Here is a 22,504-nt window from a genome sequence, read left to right on the forward strand (position 1 = left end):
CCTTTTGTACTTATGACCAGGTGTCAGGTACAGATCAACTTAATGTTTATATTTGAACAAATACATAATTGTGCTTGATCTTCAAATAGAGGCACCGATTGGGAGGTAACTCACACTACTCTAAACACCTTATGCTTATGGTGTAGCCATATATAACACATTTTGCACAAGAAGATCACATATTTTGATTCACATCCATTTCTTACCACACGCATAATAGAAAACCTTGGTATGTATGATGGGGACCCTGGAACATAAGGTGGATAAATACAGTAGGGTATGGACATAACGGGAATCTATTCATCACATTGATTTCTCTCAATGGATTCATATTAAGGCCCGGGTGTATCTGAATGCCCAACATATTATCTGGCTGCAACTGTACGTTAGGGAGTTACAGTTATCTCAAAGCTAATGGCAGGCCAATTTTTTTTGAGTGTTTGCATCTCAAAGGATGAACACGTTTGTCATGACCTCCAGATTATGAGTAAGCGTGGTTCTACCGTCAACGAGTTCTACGACTGGTTTCACGTGTACGGTGTACCTGACATTGCTTGGACAGCCGCAAGATGTCATATTGATGCAACTTGATGGTTTGATTCTGTACGAACTAGCAATATTCTGTTTCTTACACGTACAAACTTGTATCTCACAAATTTGATGAAATTTGTCATTTGATCAACTTATATATGGATTTTCATTGGAGTGTGGACGTACTGAACCCATGGGCATATGAACCCGTTTTCTAAAAATTGTTTTAAAATGTTAAAAAATTTAAACAAAATTCCACACATACATCTTCACAACCTGTGTGCGTGGCACAAAGTTTTATGGAAGAATGTGTTTTTATTATGCCTTCATAAAAAAACAAATTTCAAGGATGGTAAATAGCGTTTCATTACATATATTATTTTTTTTGCACAGGCCAAACAAAAAGTTGTTTTTCCACAAAATTTTCTGTGCGCGCATAAAATGTGAAGATGTATACATGAAACATTTTTCAGAATTTTTAGGCAATTAAAAATGAATTTTCAAAATGGGTTCATATGCCCATGGATTCATCCATGACTTTTCCTTTCCATTGCCTCTATACACACACACTTGCATATCTTTCTTTCCTAGTGCTTATTTGCAATGGCCCATTCGTAGGTTCCAGCTAGAAGAAAATAAGATTAAAGATATATTTAGTTCAGTGTGGATACAATGATGACTAATTTCTGAATAATAGGTGAAGTACGTAAGTTATATAATTTAAGAGGTCATCTCTGCGATATACGGCAAATAGTTATGTCTGCGATACAGGACAAAGACCTATATTTTTGTACTGCCCCAAGTGTGTAACTTGTCATAATTGGAACCTTCTCTATGTGGGTCCACCTTGTCATTGCAATGAGAGCTTAATGCATGTGTTATTTCATGTGTCACCTTGTCATGTTTCCTTCCTTGCATGCATGCATGGCATATCATCTCTTCCATGTATCTTTGTGACTTGGTATTGCTAGGTGGTAGTGATGATGTGGGGTCTTGTGAGTTCTTGTGATGTGGATGCATTTGTGTTGTGGTGATTAGAAGTAATGTTGTGGTGATAGTTGGTTTGTAAAACCCTTTGACTCCAAAACCCCTCTCTCTCTCTCTCTATTAATCCCCTAGTTCAAATATTTACTTGTACCTTCTCTATTTTTAAAATGTCCAATGTTTAGAGAATATTGTGAGGATGATGGAGTGACATATTTGGTGTTTTGTTGAGTTGAGATAAGGGTGCAAATAAATCCAAAACAGTAAATAAATTGTTGTTTTGCATTTATTCAAGTTGCTCCAAAAATTCCCTTTGCATTTTATTCAAATATGTTAAATGTTTTCATGACCAGGGGCATTTTTAATTTGTTTTTATCTCCTACAGAAAACCCTGTGTTTATTTTTTCTCTTCTCTGGTATTTCTGTAAAAGAAAAGCACCAGGGTTACATCTCTCTAAAGTGGCGCCTCAGGTGGGATCTCTCCCTCCCTGGCGGCCCACTCCTTCTCTCTCGCGCAGCGACCAGGGCCCGTTTCCCTTTCATTCTTCTTCCTGACACCGTCACCCCCAGTGCGCACCTTTCCGTCAGGCCGAGAGACAAAGAGAGATGCCGCCGTTGCACTAACGTCGAGGGGGCCCATATAAGCATTGGTGTCCGTGCCTTCCCCCGCCTAGGGTTCATCTCCATTCCCTCCTGCCTCCGCCACCATCTTCTTCCCCATCTCCTTCTCTTCTTCCCCTCGGTAAGGCTCTATAGGTTAGGGTACCCGAGAGAGAGCAGCTCCTCGCCGGCGTCCACCACGCTCCCGTCTCCGTTCGCCGCCGTCGCCATGTCCCGGAGCTCGGGGTGGATCCCCGTGATCCATTCCCGGCGCTAGGAACCCCGAGGACCGACTACACCGACGGCCCCGAGCTCGTCAAGGGCGTGCCCGCGGTGCTCCTTCCCCTGCTTCGGTTCTGCAGATCAGGGGTTTTCTTCGTCAGCATATTCTTCATCTCCAGGGCTCTCCTCCTCCGATCGGATCCCCCCTTCCTTCCCAAGGTGAGGTTGTACCTCCCCTTCCTTCTTCCTCCTTAGGTCGGCCCGGATCCGGCAAGAGCATGAGCGTGTGCTTCTCTGTAGTAGCAGGGCAGCAGCAGCGTGTGTAGTGGTAGTAGATGGATGGCATGTAGTGTGTGGGTGTCTAGTGCAGAGAGGAGATCCCTTCCCCCACGCAGCAGCATCGGCAGTATGTCACGCCCAAGATGCGACCCTATCCTCAATTTGGCACGAAGGCCTCGTCAGGGATACAAGCGCATCTCGTCGTGTCGCAAGAATGGATATCGTTACAAGTACATGTACTGAAAAGAATAGATATATTTATAGAATTGGCTTACACTCGCCACAAGCTACATCAGAGTCACATCAGTACATTACATAATCATCAAGAGTAAAAGCAGGGTCCTACTACGGACGAAAACAAACCAAAAAAGAAGAACGACGTCCATCCTTGCTATCCTAGGCTGCCGGCCTGGAACCCATCCTAGATCGATGAAGAAGAAGAAGAAGAAGCAACTCCAAATGATCAATCAACGCGCTCGCGTCAAGTAACCTTTACATGTACCTGCAACTAGTGTTGTAGTAATCTGTGAGCCACAGGGGACTCAGCAATCTCATTTCCAAAGGTATCAAGACTAGCAAAGCTTAATGGGTGAGGCATGGTTAAGTGGTGAGGCTGCAGTAGCGACTAAGCATATATTTGGTGGCTAAACTTACGAGTACAAGAATAAGAGGGGGAAGATCTACGCATAACGGACGTGAACTACTGATGATCAAATGAATGATCCTGAACACCTACCTACGTTAGACATAACCCCACTGTGTCCTCGATCGGAGAAAGAACTCACGAAAGAGACAGTCATGGTTACGCACACAGTTGGCAAGTTTTAATTAAGTCAACTTCAAGTTATCTAGAACCAGTGTTAAACAAAGTTTCCACGTTGCCACATAACCGCGGGCACGGCTTTCCGAAAAGATTTAACCCTGCAGGGGTGCTCCAACTAGTCCATCACAAATTACCACAAGCCGCATAGAAATCCTAAATCACGAAGCTCGCGATCTCGTCGGATTCCCTGGTGGAAAACCTCAACTCTGAGATTACCCAAAGCATCACCGGAATCCCGATGCACAAGATATCTCGCCAAAGGTAAAACTAATCCAGCAAGGCCGCCCGACGTGTCGACGATCCCGATAGGAGTCGCGTACCTCGTTCTTAGGACACGGCGGATGGAAAAGCCTACAGGTACCAAACCTCGAGTTGCCCAGTGGTGGCCCCGCAGTCTGTCCATTTTGGACAAACACTCATGAGGAGCACTGGCCCAGGGGTTGATTAAATTATCCTCGAGTTAATTACTCCCTATGGAGTTCATTAGTTATTAGGCAAATGTAGTACCAAAGTTGGCCCCTGCCAGACCAGCTTTAATCAAAAATGAATTATCTAGGGGGTCCCCATAACAACCCCGATCGTGTTAGGAGCGCTCATTTATGGAATATAACACCGGTAGCCGAAACTAAGGGGGCAAAGGTGGAACAAAACACCAGGCTATGAAAGGCCGAGCCTTCCACCTTTTACCAAGTATATAGGTGCATTAAATTAAATAGTTCTAATATATGGTGATATGACAAGGGACCCATGTTATCACATGGAAGCATCTGCACCTGCAACTAGCAACGCTAACAACAGGGTTAAGGAAGCAGTAACATAGCCAATCAGTGGTTTGCTAGGTCGTACAGGTTGAAGGTGATCATGGCATTGTTGAGAGGCTGATATTTAACAGGTGGTAGGCAACGAGACATAATCGATAGAAACGGTAAAACTAGCATGGCAATGGTAGTAATGGTATCTGGGGAAATGATCATCTTGCCTGAGATCCCGCTTGGAAGAAGAACTCTGTGAAGTCGGCGAACCAACGAAGTCGAACGGGTCCTCACATTCCGGCACGCTTGTGGAACTCTAACGAGACGGAGCAAACAAGAAACAAACATCAACACAGATATTCACGACATGATGCACAACATGATGCATACCCTAATATGATGCATGATCAGTTCAATGATGCAGGGGATGGCATGGCAATTCACCTCAAGCAAACTCTACACATTAAGTGGAGCTCGATATGCAACGGGTTGCATATCGACGATAATCCACGTTTAATTATTTAATTCACTCCCGATTATTTACGCGATATATTAAGTTGTTGTTAACATGGCAAGGGGGTGAAGCGATGATTCTACCCGTAATACTAGTCGATAGCACGCGGGACTTAGAACGGAGCTACGGCACAAGAACATGCAACACAAGATGTATATGCCATGAATGCGTCATGCATGCGAGTTCATAACACGGGCAAGAAGGGAAAGAAACAGGTATCGCCACGACGAGCAAAAGGGGAACTATGGTGGCAAGATGTAAACGATGCCACGACAACGCTCCTATCCCGAAAACTCGTCGAGATATCGTGCCAACGAATAGGGAGCATGTGCGGGAACGCTAAATAAAGAATGGGGTGATCCCAGTTACCGGGTTCCCATGTGTCGAGGGCACGATGAAAAGGAAACAACGTGCAACAGGCAAACATACGGTGCAAACACACGATACAGCTCATACAACACTACACACGGTCACGACAACGTCTCAACGTTATACCTTCGAAGCGTGCACATCGGAGCGGATCGGTTCGTGGCGGACGTCGTGGAAGTCATGGTCGTCGTGGAAGTAGTGGTACTCGGGTCTCGTCGAGGGTAGTCGAACACGGTTCCGTAGATGTTCAGGGTCGTCGAGGACGTTGAGGTACTCGGCGAACTTGTCGGATCCACAATGGTGAGGACGGTGCACGCGGTCTTCAGCGACGTTCCCAAAAGGCAATAGGGCAAGGCAATGCAACAGCAAGTAGTAACTAAGCAGATTTTTGGTGGCTACAAGCAAGCAGCTCAGCAGCTAGCAACAACAGCGGCGGCATCAGCAAGCATCAAGCATCACTAGCAGCAAACTACAGCGTCAGCAAGCGATAGCAGCATGCACAAGCAACAGCAACTAGCACGCAAGCTACAGCAAGCAACACGGCATAGCAACAGCAAACAGCATCGGCGCACGCAGGCAAGCGACGGCAACAACAAACAACAGCCGACAGTAACTACAACACCAAGCAGCATAGCAGCAGGCAACAGCTGCACGCGGCAACAGCGACAGCAACAGGCGGCATCGGCTAGCAACAACTAGTAGCCAATAGCTAGCAGCAACAGCAGCAAACTCAGCAGCAAGCAACGCAGTCAGGCAAGCAAGCGGCAGCAGCACGGCAGCAACAGCAGGAGCACGGCTACATGGCGCGGTGGCAGGAGCACTGCGGGACTCACGCCGGCGGGGAGGGGGCGACGGGGCAAGCAGCGCGGGCACGGGCTCCCTGGAGGCGGAGGCCACACGGCGGCGCGGGCAGAGCACAACTACAGGAGCGGTGCGTCGTCGGCATCTAGTCGGGGCTGGCCGGTTCCTGGCCGGAGCGCGGGGAGGCGGCGTGGCGCGGCACTGGCGGACTGGGCGGCGCGCGGACGAGAGGCGAGGCGGCTGCGCGGGGCGCCATGGGGAGGCGAGTCCGAGGCGAGGCGAGGGGCAGCTGCATGGGCCGACAACGGGCATGCCATGGATGCAGCAGGGGGAACGGCGGCCGGCTCTGCGCAGCAGGTGAACGGGGCGAGCACGGGTGCCAGGGGATCCGGCTGGCGGCGGGTGAGCGCCGGCGGGGAGCGGGAGGCTGCGGCCGACGGACAGGCGCACCAGCGAGGGGAGAGGAGAGCGGATCGGGCAGAGGCCCTGAGGACGAAGGAGGCGCTGGGAGAACGAGGCTCGGGGTCGAGCCGAGCGAGGCCTCCTGCTCGCTAGGGTAGCGGGGGTTGCTGGGCCTGGGCCGGCTGGCCTAGGCAGGCTTCCCTTCCTGCTGGTTTTTCTTTTATCTTTTTTTCTAAAACAGAAAACTTAAACAAAACAAAAAAAGGTTTAAACAAAAATAAAATAAATAAATGCTTTTGTCTTCTTGAAAATAAAATAGACCCCAACTATAGAAATAGTTTGGGCATTTTTAAAACGAATAAAAAAACCTCTTTTAAAGAATACATTAAAACCTTTTTTAGAAGAGAATAAAATGAACCCTTTTTGAGATAGAAAGAGACTCTAATTTTAAAATAAAAGAAAGGAAAAAAAATAAAGGTTACCCAATGGGTTGCCTCCACCTTTAACAAAGGATTTTAAAAGAAGACAAACTTATTTTAAAGGGGTTGAAACTGAAATCTTTGGCAAAACCACAAAAAATGAAATAAGAGGGGAGAGAAGGTTTTAGGTTTGTGGTGCAACAAGGTTTGAGGTGGCTCTCACGCACCCACTCTCATCACTCCAACAAGACAACGCCACTCACAAGGCACGGACAAGCAACGACACGGAGCAACAAGTAACACCGACAAAACACAGTTGACATGATGCCATGCATGATGCGATGATGCAAACTAAATGACGATGCAATCAATAAAAATAACACACGACGGAAACGGAATAGAAGGGGGAATCTTCTGGGCGTCGGCATCGAGCTGTCACAACTCTCCTACACTACAAGAGGATATCGTCCCGAGATCCAAGAATGAAGAGGGGAGAAGATGAGAAAGAACAAGAGGTAAAACTTAGTCGCTTCTTTGACAAACGAGTGAAACCAACGATCCTTGAAAGTTGCAAGACGATGAGGAACGATATGAGAAGGAAGCAAGAATTCACGAAAAATTTCGGGAGCACTTCGGTAGGAAAATGGGACAAAAAATCGATAAGATGGAAGGAATAGACAATATTCACAACAAAGAAGTAAATAGAACAAGGGAGCACCATGAACTTGGTAGAACACATGAGCCTCCGGAACAATAGAATAGGAACTAGCTCATACGGAAGAAGAGAATGAAGAAAGAAATGACAACTATCATCACGATAGAATTGAAGAGCCTCCGGATAGAGAATAGACAGAGTAGTTGGAAAACCAACGACGAAAAGAACAAGATAGTAGTGGGCTTATGAAAATCATCTCAACAAATATGAGGTGACAACCAAACACTAAAGAAACAAGGATAGATTGGGAGAAACAAGATATGAACAAATCTTACACCAAGAGGATACATCGAGAACTTGGAATAATGACAAGCACCATGATAGCAACAAACCATAGGAAAAGCTTTAGGTGACATCCAAACCAAGATAGCTCAATGAAGAAACCATGAGTTGAAATATCTCATGACCATAGAATTGGTGGGTTTAATTATCTCATTCTTGAAAGGAAATCTCTTCGAGCCTCCTACACTAACAAGAATGTTATAATACCACCTCAAAGGATAAAGGAAGAACAAATGCACTTGGAAATGCAAGATAATAAAACTTGAGGTTCTCCAATTGAATCATGAAGAACACTTTGAGAATGAATTGATATCACGATGAACCACCATGAAGGACCTCCGTATACAAATGAATGATGCAAAGATATGAAGGAAGAAAGAATAAGATTATGACCTTCCCAAGATTTAGAAGAAGCCTCACAAAGGGATACTTAAAAGAACTTGGAACTCCGGAAAAATAAAGATAAGCACACAAGAAAAGAATTGACATAATGAGCCGCTCCGGAAGAAGAATTCAGATTACTATGAACAAGAATAAGAATTATGTTATGCTCATCCTTCATCAAATTAAATTGATGACAAAAACAACGGATTAAGCATACAACTTATTCCTCTAGAAATGAATCTTGGAGAAACAGAGAGAAACACCACTTGATGCATAATTGAAGGAAGCACCGGTAAGAATCCAGAATTGAATGGGAAACCCAAGAATTAATGGAGATACATGAGAACGAAGAGATCATAAGCCACCTGGGAGAAAACTTGAACAAGCCACTGGATAAATAGGAGACGAACGAAGAAGAAACAATGGAGACGAATTGAGGATGAAAGCTGAAAGCTGAGAACGAAGAATCTTCTGAAATGATGGCCTTCGGAGGATCGAGAAATAAAAACAACTCATAGAAGCATCGGATAGCACGAAAGGGATTACCATGATTGAAAACAATTGAAGATGATAGCACCAAGCTGAAATGATAAATCTGCAAGAGAATGGACAAAGGATGAGAGAAACACTCCTTCGGTCTTGAAGCTGAAATTTACGAGGAGAACACCACCAAGAATAACTGAGACACTCCGGAATAATGAAAAATGAAAGGTTGAGCCAAATATGAGAATTAATTAAATGGATCTTGAAGAAAGAATATGACTGATGAAATTCATACTTACGTCATAGCTAAAAAGAATTAAAGACCTCTGGAAAGATTAACAGAGCTAGATAATATCCTGGGAAAAACCTGTGGGTTATGGGCCCACTCGAAGAAACCACCGTTGAAAAGATTGCTAGAAAGAGGGATATTGCACCGGTATGAAGAGAACTAGATGAGGTTAGCACCTCGAAATAACTAAAAGAATTGAAAACAAGAAACTTCTGGGATAACTTCAACGCTCCGGGTAGAATAGAGAGAAATGACAACAAGAAAGGATGATAAGAATCTCCAACATGGGGAAGAATTTAATGGTTAAAAAGGATATGATGACCATGGATAACTGAACTGAATTCACCGGTAAGGATGACAAGAATGAATAAAGATGAACATGAAGCTCCTGAGAATCTTCACAACGAATCACCGGGTAAGAAAGAAAAGAACAGACTGCGGAAGCACAATGAAAAGAAAACTCTTGGGTGAAAATTGAATCACTGAAGAAAAAGGGCGGGAGGGTGGGAAAAAACAAAGACAACTCGGGACAGATGAGATGAACTCTGGAATAAATGAGAGAAAGATCTGCAAGAATTGGGGAGGATTGAATCCACTTGGAGAGAAACACACCGGTTGAAAAGACTTGACATGACAACTCCGGTTGAAAGGAATTGATAAGATAATTGATAGAGCAAAATAATTGCATTCACATAAAAATATGAGAACACCTCTTGGAAAGATCTGAAATCACCACTTGACATCGAAGCAACACGAATTACCATATTCAACAAAACAAAGGATGAGGCTTATGAAACAAGCCAGAACAAACTCATGAGAAAGATTTCGTCCGATATTTTCATGGACAGGATCGCACGGGCTCGATTTTACAGTAGCCATCAAGTGCAAGGCAGTGCACCCGACATACGAAGCATCCCCGAGTCGTAGCAAGCTACAAGGACTCTTTAAGACACAACATGTACCGCTATAAGTCGACCGTGAACAAACGAATCCACTAGATGTTGAACCCCCAACCTAACATCATGTATTTGTTGGAAGATTGTCCTATAAGCAACTACTTGAATTCCCATGTCACGTCCAAGATGCGACCCTATCCTCAATTTGGCACGAAGGCCTCGTCATGGACAGAAGCGCATCTCGTCGTGTCGCAAGAATGGATATCGTTACAAGTACATGTACTGAAAAGATGAGATATATAAAGAGAGTTGGCTTACACTCGCCACAAGCTACATCAGAGTCACATCAGTACATTACATAATCATCAAGAGTAAGAGCAGGGTCCGACTACGGACGAAAACAAACGAGAAAAATAAGAACGACGTCCATCCTTTCTATCCCAGGCTGCCGGCCTGGAACCCATCCTAGATCGATGAAGAAGAAGAAGAAGGAGAAGCAACTCCAAATGAACAAACAACGCGCTCGCGTCAAGTAACCTTTACCTGTACCTGCAACTGGTGTTGTAGTAATCTGTGAGCCAGAGGGGACTCAGCAATCTCATTTCCAAAGGTATCAAGACTAGCAAAGCTTAATGGGTGAGGCATGGTCAAGTGGTGAGGTTGCAGCAGCGGCTAAGCATATATTTGGTGGCTAAACTTACGAGTACAAGAATTAGAGGGGGAAGATCTACGCATAACGGACATGACTACTGATGATCAAATGAATGATCCTGAACACATACCTATGTCAGACATAACCCCACCGTGTCCTCGATGGAGAAAGAACTCACGAAAGAGACAGTCACGGTCACGCACACAGTTGTCATATTTTAATTATGTTAACTTCAAGTTATCTAGAACCAGTGTTAAACAAAGCTTCCACGCTGCCACATAACCGCGGGCACGGCTTTCTGAAAAGATTTAACCCTGCAGGGGTGCTCCAACTAGTCCATCACAAATTACCACAAGCCGCATAGAAATCCTCGATCACGAAGCTCGCGATCTCGTCGGATTCCCTAGTGGAAAACCTCAACTCTGAGATTACCCAAAGCATCACCGGAATCCCGATGCACAAGATATCTCGTCAAAGGTAAAACTAATCCAGCAAGGCCGCCCGAGGTGTCGACGAACCCGATAGGAGCCACGTATCTCGTTCTCAGGACACGACGGATGGAACTAGCTACCGGTGCCAAACCTCGAGTTTCCTCGCGGTGGCCCCGCAGGCAGACCGTTTGGGACCAACACCATCTGCACTGGCCCCCCCTGTTTATGTAAAATTACTCCTCGGGTAGCGCTAACTCCCTATGCATTTCAGTGTTAACAAAGTTTATTATGTTGGGCAAATGTAGAACCAAAGTTGGGCCTTGCCAGACCAACTTTAATCTAAAACGAATTATCAAGGGGGTCCCGATAACAACCCCGATCGTGTTAGGAGCGCTCAATTATGGAACATAACACAGGTAGCCGAAACTAAGGGGGCAAAGGTGGAACAAAACACCAGGCTAGAAAGGCCGAGCCTTCCACCTTTTACCAAGTATATAGGTGCATTAAATTAAATAGCATTTAATATGGTGATATGACAAGGAACCCATGTTATCACATGGAAGCATCTGCACCTGCAACTAGCAACACTAAAAACATGGATAAGCAAGCGGTAACATAGCCAATCAGTGGTTTGCTAGGTCGAACAGGTTGAAGGTTATCATGGCATTCTTGAGAGGCTGGTATTTAACATGTGGTAGGCAACGAGACATAATCGATAGAAGCGATAAAACTAGCATGGCAATGATAGTAATGGTATCTGGGGAAATGATCATCTTGCCTGAGATCCCACTTGGAAGAAGAATGCCTCCGTGAAGCAGACGAACTGACGTAGTCGAGCGGGTCCTCACATCCGACACGCTGCGGAACTCTATCGAGACAAAGCAAACCGGAAACACAAATCAACACACGGAATTCACCACACGATGCACAACACATATGATGCATGAGCAGTTGAATACATGCAAGTCACGGCATGACAGTTCACACAATCAAACACTACACATTAAGTGAAGTTCAATATGCAACGAGTTGCATATTGACGAAACTTCACATATGAATTATTTAGTTCACTCCCGGTTATTTACACGGCAATATTAATGTTGTCAAACATGCAAGAGGTGAAGCGGAAATTAAACTACCTATCTAGACATTTTAAATGAGGTCGGAAATGACATATAGCACCTCCGAAACGACCTCACATGGTAATTTTCAATTCTGTCCAGATCTGAACTAATGCATTTAATTAGTTGTTAAACAGCAAAACAAATAGGTTCACGTGATTCTACGCGTCAAGGCAAGCAATCTACACATAAAGAACATCTCCAACGGAGCTACGGTTCAAAAGATACAAGCATCACAAGATATGATGTTATGAATGCAATAGGTGTGCAACGACGGTCACGAGCACTTCAAAACATACAAACAGCAAGAGAACATGAAACTACACGAGATTCTAAGCAAGTTTCATGTAGGACACGATCAAATCGGAGCTACTGTTCAAAAACTACGAGCCAAAACAAGAAATCACTACAATCTGCCAAAATCAACCACATAGCACTTTCTATGCCCCACAACTACGAGCTACAAAATCCCAATAGGCTCAAGCAAGGCATCACACGAAAGAGGGCAAGACACACTACTACAAACAACTAACAACAACTAGCATGGCAGCAAGGAACACTAGGGAAAGAAGTCACAAAAAGGCATCGCACACACTATTTCAGACTTAGTGAAAATAACACTTCATGGAAGTGCAGTTTTCGATCTGAAGCAATATTGACAGCAGCAAAACCTATAGCTACAGGACTCCAAATGGCATGAAAATCTACAGCATGCTTGAGAAACACAAGGGGTACAACTAACTCCATTGGACCAACCTCAAAAGAGCTACGGATCAACAGTTAGAAGCAAGACAAGGCATCAACAAAATATAACAGATTGCAGACTTAGAAATATTTCAGCACGTCCAAAACAGCACTATTTCTAGCAACTTGAGGGCAATCAAAACACACCTAAACATGCCTTTCTATTGCAACTAAAAATACCAGGGGCTAGTCTAAACACCCAAGAACAACTCTCTAGTTGACAACTTAATCAAACGGAGCCCGGAATAAATCCTACGAATTAAACAAAAGGGCATCACGGCAAAATATCGCGTGAACTAACTTACTTAAAAGATAAAACTAATTGCACAGAAAAATCCAATGGATTTTTCTACCCCGTAAACATATAAAATATGTGGGGTTGCAACACAAAATAAAGCCACACTAAAATGCGAGATAATAACCTATACACGGGAAAATAAACTACCGGCAAATCCCTACACGTAAAAATACCAATGACCGCTCTAAAAAACATGGAAAAGTGAGTCTTAAAACATGGGCATTAATACTACGGCATACGGGCAGACCGGACTTGCACAAAAATTAAATACGGGGCGAAACAATATAGGACAGCTTGTTAAACTAGGCGTTTGGCACGTTAAACTACCTCAAACAATTATGCAAGTTTGGTAATCGTATTCTACACGAAATTCTACACCAAATCCATATAAAGATTACCTCGATCCGACTTACGGATTATAAGTTACGGGGGTTTTAAAATAGCTATTTACTTGAATTTATTAATTCCGGGAAAAAAACCTAATTAATCTAATGGGCCGAATAGGTGGGCATACGTAGCTAAAACGTCACCTAGGCGAAAAAGGAAAGAAAAGAGACCGGGGAGACCTCACCTTGGGCCTAGGGCGGCCTGGAGAGGACTCGATTGGAGGAGGAGGCCGAGTTGGTCGGCTGCGGGAGCTGGGCCGGCTTCGGAAGCTCAGGCGCGAAGGCGGCCATGGCTACGGCTTCCAGGGGGCGGCGAACGCGGCGAGGGACTCCGGCGATCCTCCGGCAGGCGGGGCGGCGGCCGGTGAGGGGCTCCGGCGAAGGAGGTGTAGCGGCGCGGGCACGAGGGCTCCAAATGGCATGCTGGTGCGGCCATGGGAGGGAGGCCCGGGAGCAGGGAGCTCGAGCCACGGCGGCGACGGCGCGATGGGCTCGGCCGGGCCCGATCTGGGCCTGGCGGGCCAACGGCGCGGGGGAGGAGAGAGAGAGAGCAGGTGGGAGGCTAGGGTTTCGGGTAGGTGGCACGGATTTCGAGGTAGAGGGGGAGTGGCTCTCTAATTAATGGCATGGGGGCTATTTATAGACAAACGGGGGGGCTCGGTTAACCGGAATCGCATTCCGGATCCAACCGCGGGGTCAGATTCGGACGATTCCGAATGCGGGTATGGATATGCGGTCATGTAGAGGGGATATCCGTAGACGAGAGGGAGAACGGGCGGCGCGACACGAATTTAAAAACACCGACATACGTCTGACGAATAACCGAAGACGGTGCCGCTACGGTCGACCGTTCGGGTACCAGACGAACTCCGATCGTGACAAAATTCGACAAGCGGCCTAACTAAATCAAATTACGATCGCATGCCAAGTTTCACCTTGATCAGAGAAAGTTTAACGCACACTACATAAACAGGGTTTGACGATGTCGCGGGCGCGTGCGTGTGCGGTCGGGCTCAGAACGGTCAACGACGAGAACCGGCAACTAAAAACGGATGCGAGTTTTGAAAACTGGGGGCAACGGGATGCCAATGCAATGCTGATGATGCGCATGATGCGATGATGATGCAACAAATAAAACAAGACACACGACGAAAATGGAAAGAAAAGGGGAATCTTGTGGAACGTCGGCATCGGGCTGTCACATCCCACCTATGAATTCCCGAAATATCTGGTCATGCAATCTGGTACACGGATACAAGGAGTAATAATCACACAACTCCTATACTAACCCGTCACTTGTATCACATCCGTCAACACACGACCAGAATCTCGGACCTTCATCTACTACAGACCCTCGTGATCACAACGATACAAAGTATGGCAGTACTCCTGAACAATCTGCACCAGTACTAGGGACATCGGGGTTATCTCACCACTACTAGTATTGACGCAATTACGAACATCCTTCGTTCTGAGATACTAAGAAATCTGAATGATAACGATGTGCTCAAGAATCCCCTGGAGCTCAACTCCCCTGAGACTTAAAGCAGATAGGAGGCACCAAGACAGAACTCCGTCACATCGGCATCATATAGATTCCAAAAAATATCCGTGTGATCCTAAAAAAAATTTGAGTGAGAAGAGGAGTAGAATTAAATATTACGTCAAGATTCCTCACCAGAGCATAGAAGAGGAGAAAAAAGAATCCTACTCTCCGATATATAACTAGACTATAAATGTTTTTCACTAGACTCGACTCGGCCATGTTCGATTAATCAAGGGGGCTCCTAGGTCGGTACTGCTCTAATACCAACTTGTCACGCCCAAGATGCGACCCTATCCTCAATTTGGCACGAAGGCCTCGTCAGGGATAGAAGCGCATCTCGTCGTGTCGCGAGAATAGATATCGTTACAAGTACATGTACTGAAAAGAAGAGATATATTTATAGAATTGGCTTACACTCGCCACAAGCTACATCAGAGTCACATCAGTACATTACATAATCATAAAGAGTAAAAGCAGGGTCCGACTACGGACGAAAACAAACGAGAAAAGAAGAACGACGTTCATCCTTGCTATCCCAGGCTGCCGGCCTGGAACCCATCCTAGATCGATGAAGAAGAAGAAGAAGAAGAAGCAACTCCAAATGATCAATCAACGCGCTCGCGTAAAGTAACCTTTACATGTACCTGTAACTGGTGTTGTAGTAATCTGTGAGCCAGAGGGGACTCAGCAATCTCATTTCCAAAGGTATCAAGACTAGCAAAGCTTAATGGGTGAGGCATGGTTAAGTGGTGAGGCTACAGCAGCGACTAAGCATATATTTGGTGGCTAAACTTACGAGTACAAGAATAAGAGGGGGAAGATCTACGCATAACGGACGTGAACTACTGATGATCAAATGAATGATCCTGAACACCTACCTACGTCAGTCATAACCCCACCGTGTCCTCGATCAGAGAAAGAACTCATGAAAGAGACAGTCACGGTTACGCACACAGTTGGCAAGTTTTAATTAAGTTAACTTCAAGTTATCTAGAACCAGTGTTAAACAAAGTTTCCACGTTGTCACATAACCGCGGGCACGGCTTTCCGAAAAGATTTAACCCTGCAGGTGTGCTCCAACTAGTCCATCACAAATTACCACAAGCCGCATAGAAATCCTCAATCACGAAGCTCGCGATTTCGTCAGATTCCCTGGTGGAAAACCTCAACTCTGAGATTACCCAAAGCATCATCGGAATCCCGATGCACAAGATATCTCGGCAAAGGTAAAACTAATCCAGCAAGGCCGCCCGACGTGTCGACGATCCCGATAGGAGTCGCGTACCTCGTTCTCAGGACACGGCGGATGGAAAAGCCTACAGGTACCAAACCTCGAGTTGCCCCGTGGTGGCCCCGCAGTCTGTCCATTTTGGACCAACACTCATGAGGAGCACTGGCCCGGGGGTTGATTAAATTATCCTCGGGTTAATTACTCCCTATGCAGTTCATTAATTATTAGGCAAATGTAGTACCAAAGTTGGGCCTTGCCAGACCAGCTTTAATCTAAAATGAATTATCAAGGGGGTCCCCATAACAACCCCGATCATGTTAGGAGCGCTCATTTATGAAACATAACACCAGTAGCCGAAACTAAGGGGGCAAAGGTGGAACAAAACACCAGGCTAGAAAAGGCCGAGCCTTCCACCTTTTACCAAGTATATAGGTGCATTAAATTAAATAGCATTAATAAATGGTGATATGACAAGGGTCCCATGTTATCACATGGAAGCATCTGCACCTGCAACTAGCAACGCTAACAACAGGGTTAAGGAAGCAGTAACATAGCCAATCAGTGGTTTGCTAGGTCGTACAGGTTGAAGGTGATCATGGCATTGTTGAGAGGCTGATATTTAACAGGTGGTAGGCAACGAGACATAATCGATAGAAACGGTAAAACTAGCATGACAATGATAGTAATGGTATCTGAGGAAATGATCATCTTGCCTGAGATCCCGCTTGGAAGAAGAACTCTGAAGTCGGCGAACCAACGAAGTCGAACGGGTCCTCACATTCCGGCACGCTTGTGGAACTCTAACGAGACGGAGCAAACCGGAAACAAACATCAACACAAATATTCACCACACGATGCACAACATGATGCATACCCTAATATGATGCATGATCAGTTAAGCGATGCAGGGGATGGCATGTCAATTCACCTCAAGCAAACTCTACACATTAAGTGGAGCTCGATATGCAACGGTTTGCATATCGACGATACTCCACGTTTAATTATTTAATTCACTCCCGATTATTTACGCGGCATATTAAGTTGTTGTTAACATGGCAAGGGGTGAAGCGATGATTCTACCCGTAATACTAGTCGATAGCACGCGGGACTTAGAACGGAGCTACGACACAAGAACATGCAACACAAGATGTATATGCCATGAATGCGTCATGCATGCGAGTTCATAACACGGGCAAGAAGGGAAAGAAACAGGTATCGCCATGGCGAGCGAAATGGAAACTATGGTGGTAAGATGTAAACGATGGCAAGACAACGCTCCTATCCCGAAAACTCGTCGAGATATCGTGCCAACGAATAGGGAGCGTGTGCGGGAACGCTAAATAAAGAATGGGGTGATCCCGGTTACCGGGTTCCCATGTGTCGAGGGCACGATGAAAAGGAAACAACGTGCAACAGGCAAACATACGACGCAAACACACGATACAACTCATACAACACTACACACGGTCATGACAACGTCTCAACGTTATACCTTCGAAGCGTGCACATCGGAGCGGATCGGTTCGTGGCGGATGTCGTGGAAGTCGTGGTCGTCGTGGAAATAGTGGTACTCGGGTCTCGTCAACGGTAGTCGAACACGGTTTCGTAGATGTTCGGGGTCGTCGAGGTACTCGGCGAACTTGTCGGATCCACAGTGGCGAGGACGGTGCACGCGGTCTTCAGCGACGTTCCCAAAAGGCAATAGGGCAAGGCAATGCAACAACAAGTAGTAACTAAGCAGACTTTTGGTGGCTACAAGCAAGCAGCTTAGCAGCTAGCAACGACAGCGGCGGAATCAGCAAGCATCAAGCATCACTAGCAGCAAACTACAGCGTCAGCAAGCGATAGCAGCATGCACAAGCAACAGCAACTAGCACGCAAGCTACAGCAAGCAACACGGCATAGCAACAGCAAACAACATCGGCGCACGCAGGCAAGCGACGGCAACAGCAAACATCAGCCGACAGTAACTACAGCACCAAGCAGCATAGCAGCAGGGGACAGCTGCACGCGGCAACAGCGACAACAACAGAAGGCATCGGCTAGCAGTACAACGGCATCGGCAACAACGGCTAGCAACTAGTAGCCAACAGCTAGCAGCAACAATAGCAAACTCAGCAGCAAGCAACGCAGTCAGGCAAGCAAGCGGCAGGAGCACGGCAGCAACAGCAGGAGCACGACTACATGGCGCGGCGGCAGGAGCACTGCGGGACTCACGCCGGCGGGGAGGGGCGACGGGGCGAGCAGCGCGGGCACGGGCTCCCTGGAGGCGGAGGCCACACGGCGGCGCGGGAAGAGCACAACTACAGCAGCGGCGCGTCGCCGGCATCTGGTCGGGGCTGGCCGGTTCCTGGCCGGAGCGCGGGGAGGCGGCACGGCGCGGCACTGGCGGACTGGGCGGCGTGCGGACGAGAGGCGAGGCGGCTGCGCGGGGCGCCATGGGGAGGCGAGTCCGAGGCGAGGCGAGGGGCAGCTGCATGGGCCGACGGCGGGCACGCCATGGACGCAGCAGGGGGGAACAGCGGCCGGCTCTGCGCAGCAGGTGAACGGGGCGAGCACGGGGGCCAGGGGATCCGGCTGGCGGCGGGTGAGCGCCGGCGGGGAGCGGGAGGCTGCGGCCGACGGACAGGCGCACCGGCGAGGGGAGAGGAGAGGGGATCGGGCAGAGGCCCTGAGGACGAAGGAGGCGCTCGGAGAACGAGGCTCGGGGTCGAGCCGAGCGAGGCCTCCTGCTCGCTAGGGTAGCGGGGGTTGCTGGGCCTGGGCCGGCTGGCCTAGGCAGGCTTCCCTTCCTGCTGGTTTTTCTTTTATCTTTTTTTCTAAAACAGAAAACTTAAACAAAAAAAAAGGTTTAAACAAAAATAAAATAAATAAATGCTTTTGGCTTCTTGAAAATAAAATATACCCCAACTATAGAAATAGTTTGGGCATTTTTAAAACGAATAAAAAAAACCTCTTTTAAAGAATACATTAAAACCTTTTTTAGAAGAGAATAAAATAAACCCCTTTTGAGATAGAAAGAGACTCTAATTTTAAAATAAAACAAAGTAAAAAAATAAAGGTTACCCAATGGGTTGCCTCCACCTTTAACAAAGGATTTTAAAAGAAGACGAACTTATTTTAAAGGGGTTGAAACTAAAATCTTTGGCAAAACCACAAAAAATGAAATAAGAGGGGAGAGAAGGTTTTAGGTCTGCGGTGCAACAAGGTTTGAGGTGGCTCTCACGCAACCACTCTCATCACTCCAACAAGACAACGCCACTCACAAGGCACGGACAAGCAACAACACGGAGCAACAGGTAACACCGACAAAACACAGTTGACATGATGCCATGCATGATGCGATGATGCAAACTAAATGACGATGCAATCAATAAAAATAACACACGACGGAAACGGAATAGAAGGGGGAATCTTCTGGGCATCGGCATCGGGCTGTCACACAGTAGCACCTCCCCGTCGTAGCACAGCAGCGGCAACAGGCATGCTGGCAGGGTCTCTGTCGCCGGCGTGCGCGTGTGTGCAGGGCATAGCCTGTAGGCGCTGGTTTTTCTTGCTTCAGTTCCCCTAGCTAGCAGTCTCTGATTCGTAGCACGGTGGTTGGGGTCTCGTGGTTGTTCTCGTGAGGTTTCGGGTTCGAGTCCCCCCTCAACCCTTTTGTTTTTCTGTCTAATTTGGTGCAGTAGTAGCGCAGAAGGGTGGCTCACCTTGCTTGCTTCTCTGTTCCTGTCAAGTGTATGTGCATGGCAGAGTGGTTGTTGTGGTGTGTGGCCAGCAGGGGATCTTGGGTTCGATCCCTCCCCCAGCTCCTTTTATTTTTTTTGTGCCACTCTTTGCTGTGTTATGTTGTTTGCTATTTTTGTAGCTGTTTCTTGCTTGAGAAGCTAGGTTTGCTTGCCAGACCTTATTCCAGCAAGTTGTACCTAGCATTTGTTGCTAGCATGATAGAGAGCATGTAGGTGTGTTCTTGTGTGTTATTGTAGATGTGTGTGTGTGTGTGTGTGGTGATGCTACCCTAGTAGCTGGAGAAGTATTTGTGTTGTGATCTTTGCTCGTGTGTCTAGTTAGTTGTTAGTAGGTTTGTGCATGTGTGTGTGTGTGTTGCACACACATGAGGTGTTGCTAGTGTATGTAATCATGTGTGAGCAAGTGCTATATGCATGAGTTAGCATTTTTTTGTGTTGCTAGCATGTGTAGGTGGAGTGGGTTCTACTAGATGACATGCATATAAGTTGATGATATGCATGGGGTGAAAACAGCCCCACTTTGCAACACTTGTGCTCCTCCTCATGTGCATATGAAAGAGGGCATGAGGTGTGTGTAAGAGTTATGTGGTGGTAGTGTTTGTGGTGTTGTTGTGCATGACACAAAACATGGGGTACAAACCCTCATGTCCATATTGTCTTTGTGCACATGAGCATAGCTATGTGATAGTTGTTCTAGTGAGGGTTGCATGAATTGTTGCACTATTCACTATGTTGGATTCTATGTAGTTTTTCCTTTCTAGTTTGTGCTCACTTGCTCCAAGTAAGTGCCCACATATTATATATGTTTTTGTGGTAGAAAGATCCTAGGAATCCATTGGTGAAATCATTTTTTTCCATTGGAACATTTTCTGGAAAAGTCATATTTACATTTTCTTCTAAGTTTAGAGCTTGGTTCCATGACTTGTGAAGTGCTCTTGTATTTGGTTCTTGGTTGTGGTAGTAGAGGGTGACCCCCTCTACCACATGTTGGTTTCAATTCATGATTTGGAATCCATGTGTGCAAGTTGTGCCCATGCAAAGTAGGCTTGGGGCTGAAATTCCAGCTTAGTGAAAATCTCTGATAATCTGTTTATATTTTCTTTCCCTGTAATTGAGGTAGTGCTGGTCATTTTGTAGTGATCTAGCCCTAGCTTTCTACTACAAAGTTAGACCTGATATGTTTGTCTAGCTCCCTGTAAAATTTCATATCATTTGGAGCCCTGTAGGTATTGTTTTGGCTGCTGTCAAAAAGCTTCAGAGCAAAGACAGAAAGTTAGGTGCAAGAATTTTCACTAAGTCCCTCAGATCTGATGGTTTTGGGAAAGTTTGCAGCCTTGTATCTTCCTGTGCTTAATTCCTTTTTGTGTGATTCTTGCTTGTGCTGGTAGTATTCTTGTCTAGCTACAGCCACATATATTATTTGTCATAGTTGGGTGGTTGTAGGCGCTTTGCATGTAGCTCACAATGTGCTAAGATGCAGTTTATGGCAGATTGTGTAGTTTTGTCATTTTGTTGTTTGTGAGTGATTAGTTGGTGATGTGGTGTTCTTCCTTGCTCCAATCCATTCATGTTGGGTTGTTATATGTCTTGGCAACCTGGGAAAAACCAGATTTGTGCCATTTGAGTGTGTGGTGAAGATTTTTACACGTAGGGCTTCATATCTTGTTTCGTTGATTCCCGTTGATCCGTAGCTCCGATAATATTGTTCTTTATATGGGTTTGCTTCGATTTCTCGAGACGCATCTGATCATGTCATTCTTATGCATGTCAAAATAGCTTAGGGTACAGTTCTGTCCAGGAACTTGTAGTAGCTTCTTTTGCTTGTGCTAGTGATAGAAATAGTGATGCATGCTCATTTTTCATCTCATGCATCATGTGCTTGTTGCATCTTGAGGTGCTGTTGTTCATTGGATGTTATTCTTATGTTGGGTAGCACCGGGATCGGAGAACGAATACGTGGAGTCAGGAGAGTACGTGCATGACGATCAAGAACCATTCCAAGCTGAGGATATCACAGGCAAGATGATATGACCTTGATTCCATCTCTAGACTTGTTATGCTAGTTTGCGTTTCCATGTCATATTGTTCTCTGCCTACCACTGAAATATTTGCCTCTTGATATGCCATGAACCCAAACACTGATTCCTTCCTAGCAAACTCGAATGGTTAAGTAGGCTTTGCTCAGCTACTAATGTTAGCGTTGCTAGATGCAGGTGCTTTGTCTAATGTGACAACATGAGCTTGATATCTACTTGGTAAATGACGGAAGGCCTAGCCTTTTGCCGGGTGCCTTGTTCCGTTATTGCCGCCATAGTTACCGGCTACACGTGTTTGATTCCATATTGATCGCTCCTAACACGTTCGGGGTAGTTATGGGGACCCCGTCGATAAATCGCGTAGTGTTAAGACTTGTCCGGCAAGACCCAACATTGGTTTTATTTGCTAATCACTTAATAACCTGCATAGGGAATAGCTACCCGAGGAATTTAATCAACAACCCGGGCCAGTGCTCCTCATGAGTGTTGGTCAAACCACCTAGCAGTCGGCAAGACCACCCCAAGGAAACTTGAGGTTTGGTCCTTGTCCACTTTGCATAGACGGTGT

The sequence above is a fragment of the Hordeum vulgare genome, chromosome 5H (genome assembly GCF_904849725.1).
Source record: "Hordeum vulgare subsp. vulgare chromosome 5H, MorexV3_pseudomolecules_assembly, whole genome shotgun sequence".
Classification (NCBI taxonomy): domain Eukaryota; kingdom Viridiplantae; phylum Streptophyta; class Magnoliopsida; order Poales; family Poaceae; genus Hordeum; species Hordeum vulgare.